This window comes from Sinocyclocheilus rhinocerous, unplaced genomic scaffold (genome assembly GCF_001515625.1).
Source record: "Sinocyclocheilus rhinocerous isolate Xijiao unplaced genomic scaffold, SAMN03320098_v1.1 scaffold1101, whole genome shotgun sequence".
Lineage (NCBI taxonomy): Eukaryota > Metazoa > Chordata > Actinopteri > Cypriniformes > Cyprinidae > Sinocyclocheilus > Sinocyclocheilus rhinocerous.
In genome coordinates, this window is record NW_015638359.1 from 821559 (window position 1) to 830019 (window position 8461).

The 8461-nt window shown below is 41.2% G+C and overlaps 1 non-coding gene across 1 annotated transcript; it reads right to left on the minus strand.

The window, feature by feature from the left end:
* Nucleotides 1-8387: 8387 nt before the first annotated feature.
* trnai-aau (transfer RNA isoleucine (anticodon AAU)) lies at nt 8388-8461 on the minus strand. The gene has a single exon. It is a non-coding gene; the product is annotated as a tRNA-Ile (tRNA).

Genomic DNA, 8461 nt, shown 5'->3' on the forward strand with positions numbered 1-8461 from the left:
AGTGAAAGTGAAGTGACATGTGGCCAAGTATGGTGACCCATACTCGGAATTTGCGCTCCGCATTTAACCCATCCAAGTGCACACACACACAGTAGTGAACACACACCCGGAGCAGTGGGCAGCCATATTGCTGCAGCGCCCGGGGAGCAGCTGGGGGTTCGGTGCCTTGCTCAAGGGTCTCACCTCAGTCGTGGTATTGAGGGTGGAAGAGAGTGCTGGTCATTCACTCCCCCCACCTACAATCCCTGCCGGACTTGAGACTCAAACCCTGCAACCTTCGGGTTACACAAGTCCGACTCTCTTAACCATTAGGCCATGACTGCCGTTTTTTCAGTGACATCTCAGAATTTGCTATGACTTAATTGACTACACACTTGCCTTTTTAGGGTTCCTGTCTTGTGAGTAAATTATTACCTCCACCACAAAACATCAGAAGGACCAATACTAAGTAATACAAATCATAATTAAAATTGATGATGATGACAAGATTTTTTTTTAAAAATGTATTATGAAGGCAAATATTTCAGGTTAATTTATTTGCTCAATCTACTTCAAGTGTGCAGTGCTGCTTTCACACCTGTCAACAGTGTGGCATTTAGGATAGCTAGGGCAAATATCTGCATGGATAACTTGATAATTAGGGATGAGAATCATATGGTATTTAACAATTTCTTAATGAATTTAGCAGTTACAATTCCTCATTCTTTTTTTTTTCTTAAAGCAGTAATAGTTCTTGTGGTATTTTGATTTGGGCAAGACAGAAAAGATAACTTCAGATCATTTTTATTCAGACTACAGGCTCACAAACTGAGCAATAAGATGACTTTTCATGGCAAGAAGTAGTGAAAATGACTGATGAAATGAGGTTAACAGAAGGAGAAAATATTTGCAGCAGTATTCATATCATGCAGTTAGTCTCTTACCACCATTGAGAAGATGGCATGTTGGTAAACTTTCCATTGCTATCTATCATATCATGGGAGCCTGTTTAGCAGGAGCGTCTAACCATGGCAGCCCAATTGTTTGGTGTTTTAAGAACACCAGTCTACGATTATGACTGTGTACACAAAGTATGTATTTGTTATGTCCTCCTTTCTAGTCTATAGATGGAAAGATAACTGACATTTATTAAGTATAGAGCATACGTTGTGACAGAAAACGGTCTCAACTGAGTGAGTATAGCCTAAAATAAACAAAAACACAACTAAGGATTGGAGGAGCTGACTAACCTATAGAGAATGGGAATGTATGTCACGCCGCGTTGGATTCCGCCATGTTTTAGGTCACGCTCAGGAGCACACAGTGTAAACACACGCAAATCACAGAAAAAGCCGACCGTTTACTATTAGTATTTTTTTGAAAACCATCTAACATACTCTTAGAATAAAACTGACTAATATGTAAATCTCTTTAAATAAAAATAAAATAAAATCGCTCTGTGGTTTGTGGTTTGAAGACAAGTTGAAGAGTTCCGTAGTGAATGTAAGTTAGACATTTTGTATGTTTATGATTCAACTTAAGATCGCGTTGGAATGATTAACGCTTACTGTATCAACATAGCGTTAATCAAAAGCAGAGGTATTTAATGCAGACATTGATAAGGGCTATGGCATAGCCTTTATCAATGTCTGCAGGAATTACCGCTGCTTTTTCAGCTTTCTAACGCTGAAAAAAGCAAGTTTTTCACACCGACCGTGCAAAGGGCTAAGTTATGGCAAATGATGTAAAGTGAGCCTTAACCACTCCAATGCGATCTTAAGTAGAATAATATAAACATTAAATAATATCAAACGGCTACATTCACTATTATCCAGTCTCCGCTGTAGCTCCCGTGACCTAAATTCCCAGAATGCATTGCCGCTGTGACGACACAACCAAACCACTCCAATCTGGCTTTGTTGGTACCATGATGCTGATAAGCTTTCTTTGTCAACTCTGGCTTTGATCCTAATTTTGTGGTGCGCGTGCACATGACTGTGTGACATCAGTGGTGAACAGCCAATCACATGCCTTGTAACACAGAGCAAGTGTGATTCACTTCTCGCAAGAGACCCAGTGAGATTCAAAACTCTTTCGCTAAAGGTTAAGAGATTAAAGAACATGAGGAATTTAAACGCATTTACACTGAAGAAAGTACTTGTCCATGAAAGATGACAAATAAAAACGTATCTTGCTCTATCAGTGCACGTGAAACTCATGAAGTTAGTTTAAATAGATGATAATAGCATAGAGACTCGAATATGTAAGATCACGTGTAGTCACTTTTAAAGCGTTATTGATTCTACAGCTTATTTATATTACATATGACCTGTATATATTAATATTCATTTAAAATAAATGCTTTATAATAATTGTTAAACTAAAATTGCTTGTGTGTTATGGATTAATAATATAAATCATAATAATTATATAAATAAGTAATTTTCATTAAAGCCAGACAATTTTGTTGTTACAGTTTTTCCTCAGTTGCTTTGGTGCATTTCTCAGATCAGAAATAAAATTCTCAAAACTACTTGTTCAACCTCCACAGTCAATTGTGCACATCATAAAAGCAGTTTATCATTCTTTTGAACAAGTTGTGATTACTTTGGTACATTCATGCAATTGATTATGTACAGTTGTCTGCGGTTTCCTACATTATCAGTTGCTAATGTCATGTTGCTCAAAATGTATTAAAAAGTTCTCTGTGCAATAGTCTTACCCCCCAAAACATCTAGTCATTAGTTCATCATATAAGTCATTAAATGCAAAATGGTTGATCTAGTTGTCATAAACTGTCAAGCATATTTTCTACACATTTCTATTAGACTTTTTGTAAATTTGCCATGAATTGTGCAGGTGAATCTTGACTTTCACTAATGAAGAGAATGTAGATCAGCTAATGATAAACCAGTTCTCTGAAATACCTCAAATGTGCATCTCATGAACCTTCAATTGGAAAGCATATAGAGAGAGGACAACACAAGAGTTACAAAATCTGGCAATGGATATTTCCTCCCCGTTGGCCTGGCAAATCAACAGTAGCTTTGTGGCCGATGACACACCTTCTGCTTTTGGTCAGGTTGAAGCCAGCCTCATCCACATATATGAAGTTGTGAGATGGTTCACTTGACTCCAATTCCACATTGCAAAGATATTCGTTGGGATGTAGATGAGAATCTGTGGGCTGACAGACTGGCACGTCAGGATGTGTAGACCGACTGCACTGCAATTTCTCAAACAGTGCTGCATGCAAAAGCAAAGTTCTGGTGTTCCTGTGTTTGCCTTTCTAATTTTGTATTTTCGTTTTTCTTTCTTTATCACAATGACGCAAGTTTTTTTTTTTTTTTGGTCAGACCACTAGTAAAGTGTAACTGTGAATCCTATCCAGTCACTTTCAATCAATATCCCACATACAGTAATGTGTACATTTTCACTTTTGAAATGGATATATGGCATACATAAGAAGTGCAGCCTTCTGCATTTCAATACAGTAACTGTCATCCAAACTGTTGCCATAGTTTACGTCAGGTAATACTAACAGATTATACTGACAACATGACTAAGCATTTTGACTATTGTTTGGGACAAACTACTTGTTTGTGAACAATGACACAAGGACTTTTCTTTCTGATGGCACTGATATGTTCATTGACATAAATACTTGCTTTTGAGAGATGAACTAAAGATTTTGAGTAAGTTACAGGCTTTTGTAGGTAATGCATTGTGTGGTGCTGTTTGTACACATTGTTTTGAGAAATGCACATACTTTGCAAATATTAAGGATGATTCCAGAAATGCACCAAAGCGACTGAGAAGAACTGTAATATATATATATATATATAGAGAGAGAGAGAGACTGGGGGAGTGACTTTTTTGCATCAGACATGTGTCTGTGGAGTGCTGTGGAGTGTAAATTACTGTGGCAATGAACGCCGCTAATAGTCACTTTCATGGTACCTAAAAAAGAAGATCGTCCTCAGTGCAGAACACAAGTTCTGGGGGCGTGGTTGGATGCAGATACAACTCCTCCCACCTGACATATACCTAAACCTACCCGTCTCCACCCCCTAATCCCACCCATCTTCACCCCTAAACCTACCAATCTCCACCCGTAGATGTGGATCCAACCACGCCCCCTGGATCTTGTGTTCCGCAGTGAGGGGCTACTGAGGATTGGTGCAAACTAAACTGAAAATTATATGGCTAGCCAGCTAATCCGGCTTAATGGTACAGGCCCCAGGAGAAAAGGCATACAAAAATAAACAAGGCACTCACTCTCTTTGAAGTAGTTACTTAAAGCATTATATGCCAGTTAATTTTGAAGTTTAAGAATATACACCTTTTAGTTACCCACACAAGCTAGGTAAGCTAGCTAACAACACACAGCCAAGAATTAAGAATGATTGCCACAATGCCTTTTTAGTTACCCACACATGGATTAACTATTAGGCGGCACTCACAATTGGCAATGAGAATCAGTTCCTAAATACAACAGAGTTACAAGCAGGGACAAAAACAAGAGCTTTCAGTCAAGAGCTGGGGAGAAGTGTTCTTCAGTATAGTAGCTTCTGAAGGCTACATTCATACCCCTCCACTCTGGGTGCTTCTCAATATCCCTCCTCGTTTCCTCGCTCCTCCGTCCTCCATCCTATGACCCGGAAACTGATCGAGCTCAGCCATCTTGTAGGACATCTCAGTTCTCTAATTGCACCGCGAGGAGGCAAGGATCGAGGAGTGAGGAAGCTTCCAGAGGAGCTATGAGCGAGGATACACAGGAGTATCCTTTGCGGAAGTGTTTTATCGACTAAACCTGACACATGTATAAATTCTTCACCCCCTTCACATCTGCACCAACCATGGCAGAAAATACAAACACACATAAATGTGAGTATTAAGCATGAAGTTATTGTAAATGTGGGTTATGTTTTGATGCCTTTAATTCCAATGTATAACTTGTACTTTTCTGCACAGTTTTAAATACGTTTATTTACGTCTCTTGATTTTAATGGCTTATTGCTTTTAATTTTTAAATGCATGCCTCATATTGGTTAATAGAGAATAGAGAATGACTTTAATGTAGGGCAGTTGCAGAATTATATCACAGTACAAGAAAATTAAACAAACTAATACTATACAACAAATAAAAAGCAGTTAATAACTGGGAATAATTCATTGTTAATTATAACTGGTAATATATAAAAATAAATACGGACAAATGTGGTATTTTGTGGAGGTTGAAACTATTACAATATAAATAATTATCTGTAATGTTCAAGAATTCCGATGTGCAAGCTAAATCCAGTGGTGTAGAGTCATCATTAACTGACAACGCTTTGAAGTGACGCTAAAGGGAGCGAGGAAATATCATTTCACTTGATTCAACTCCTCCATTGGAAGAGAGGAATGCACAAATAAGATTTGAGAAGCACCCTCTGTCTCAAGCATGCTCACAACAAGTGGCAGCTGGGGATAATTAACCTGAGAGCGAGGGAGAGACAGAGGAAAGCACAGCACACAACACAAGGTGCAAGGCTTACATTTATAATTAAACATATCATAAATGCCTTGGATGTAACACCCCCACCATTAAGATTACAGACCAGAGTTCAATGAAGTTTCTGTCCCACCATTCCACCACACGTCACTTAAGCAGTCCCATCCACAGATCTTGATAAGCATCCGCAACAACATTGTCAGTGCCTCTGATGTGCTGGATTTGGAGGTTGAAATTTTAAAGTTTTAAGGCCCAGCGCAGCAGACGCTGGTTAGAGGAATACATGTTGGACAGAAAAATTAATGGATTATGGTCTATATTAGTGTTGTCAAAAGTACAGACTTTGGGAACCAGTCGGCACTTTACTTTTAAAAATGTCCATTTCCCGCGGGCATTTTGAGCGCTGTTGAGCGGATTCTTAAACACTGCTGATTGGCCATTTGTGTTCACACTCTCAACAGATATATCTGTGATTGGCTAGAGTGATCATCACTTCAAGCTCTTCATCACCCGCTTACACAGATACACACGAGAGCATTTAAAAGATCAACTACATCATCAAACTTCTTTCTCTGGGCACGCGTCACTGCACACACAAGAAAGACAGCAGGAAAGACTCCTCCCACAAGATCATTTCCTAGAATAAAGTCAACGCCTTAAACGGGTAATTGTGCACAAACTGCAAATGTTACAGGAGCTGTGATCAAGCCAGACTTGAGGTACAGACCATGTAAAGGCAGGTTAAGACATCCGTTGCCTATTCTGTGTACTAAAACATTAGCTCCTGTGTAACCACCAGCAGCAGAAGGTGACACTTTCTCACAAATCAGCGATTGGACTGACCCAATGTCTCTCAAAATCTTCACTGACTTCCCCACTTCATCAGGTGAAAGAGACACAGTGCCATTCAACAAGAAAGGCTGATACGCACTAGTAACAGTGTCTGTGCTACAATTGACATTGCACAGTGTGTGCACCAAAGCTGCAGCTTTTTTTCTGTTTCCAAGCCCGACACTCTGAAATCATGTGACTTGGGTCGAAACAGAAAAAACAAGCTGACTTTTCTTTTTCTCAGACAAATTTGGCTGTGTCACAGGTTTGGTACATAAGGAGTTAGGGGTTGTACTATTATCAGGGCTAACATTTTGAGAGAACATTACATTACGCCGGGAATTGAGAAACACATTCCTAGGTGTCAGAACAAATTCACTGTCAGCCAACACCGCAGCATCATTAACAGAGGTGACTTTTTGTTCATTCAGGTGAACTTCCACACTTTCAGGTACGCAATTTTTTAACTCTTCAAGCAGAATTAGCTCTTGAAGTTGATCAACAGTAGCGACTCGAATAGAAAGGCACCACTTCTCAAAAAGCGTGCTCTTCTCTCGTGCCAACTCGACATAAGTCTGTTTGGCAGTTTTGGTATTAGAACAAAATCGTTGTCTATACGCCTCAGGGACAGGTTCATATGCTCTTAACACAGCAGCTTTTACGGTGTCATAGTCAAGAGACCGTTCTAATGGTTAGGCAGAACAGACCTCCTGGGCTTTGCTAGAAAGACTGCAATGTAGTAGCAAAGCCCAGATGTCCTTAAGCCAGTGCAGCTTCATGGTGATATGCTGAAATGTAACAAAGTAAGCATCTACATCAGGGGTGCTCAACCCTGGTCCTGGAGATCTACCTTCCTGCAGAGTTCCGTTCCAACCCTTATCAAACACACCTGTCTGTAATTATCAAGTGCTCCTTCAGATCCTAATTAGTTGGTTCAGGTGTGTTTGATCAGGGTTGGAGCTAAACTCTGCAGGAAGGTAGATCTCCAGGAAGAGGGTTAGGCACCCCTGATCTACATAATATACACAAGCTCACAACCAAAGGCACCACTTGGATTCAAACCCAGGATCTCCTGTTTACAAGATAGGTGCTTTAACCAATGAAGCCACATCGCCGGCTGGGAGGGTGACTCAGAGAATCAAAGCATCCAGAGAAGAGACCAGAGACTCGTGGGCAAGGCACTGGACATCATAAGAGTGTTTGTTGGCAGCTGAGTTGGGGTGGTTTGCAAATAGAACCGCCTGCTGCCCTTGCACTCCTCTCTAACCCTGTTCACCATCCGATCTCAGAAAAGTACACTTTTGAGGGATTCAAACCCAGGATCTCTTATTTACGAAACAGGCACTAAAATTCACAAAAATTAACTAAACCACGGCACCGAATGGCTCACTCGGTCTCCGGGACAGCGGCTCAGAGGATCGAGCCATCCAGGGGTAAGGCCAACGGTCCACGGGCCTGGCCCTGGACAGCTTAAAACAGATTGTTTACAACTTTCTTTTGCCTGAGTGCAACACTGTGCAGTATAAAGCTTAACAAAAAGTCAAAAGTGGCAACTCTGGTGGGACTCAAACCCACAACCTTTGAATGGCCTCATCTAGACATCTAGATATCCAATGCACTATCGATTGCACCACAGAGCCTACCCAGGTGCTTGACAGAGGCACATGAAGATTTCTCCTCTGGGCTTGTGCCCAACCTATGCTGAGAGAATGCACACTCTGTGGGCAGGAAGGATAGGTCCTCGGGCCTCTGCACAATTGAAGTGTGGTTCAAAAAGCAGAGGCACCGTCAGGGCCCCCTGTCCAAGAAAGAGCCCGCAGAGAAAAGCCACTGGTTGAGAGGCACCGCTGGAATTCAAACCCAGGATCTCCTGTTTAGAAGACAGGTGCTTTGACCAGCTAAGTCACCGCGCACAGCTGCCCAAATGCCTTAGCCCGGGCCAGCATTCTTCAGCAGCAGCTGAGGGGTGGTTTGCAAACGAAACCGCCTGCCGGCCTTGTGGTACTCTGCAACCCCCTTTTTGTTCTGTTCTTGGAAAGAAAAGCCACGTTCCCCAAGGAGACGCCCGTGTTCCCTCAAAAGGCACCACTGAGATTTGAACCCAGGATCTCTTGTTTATTAGACAGGAGCATTAACCAACTAAGCCACGGCGCC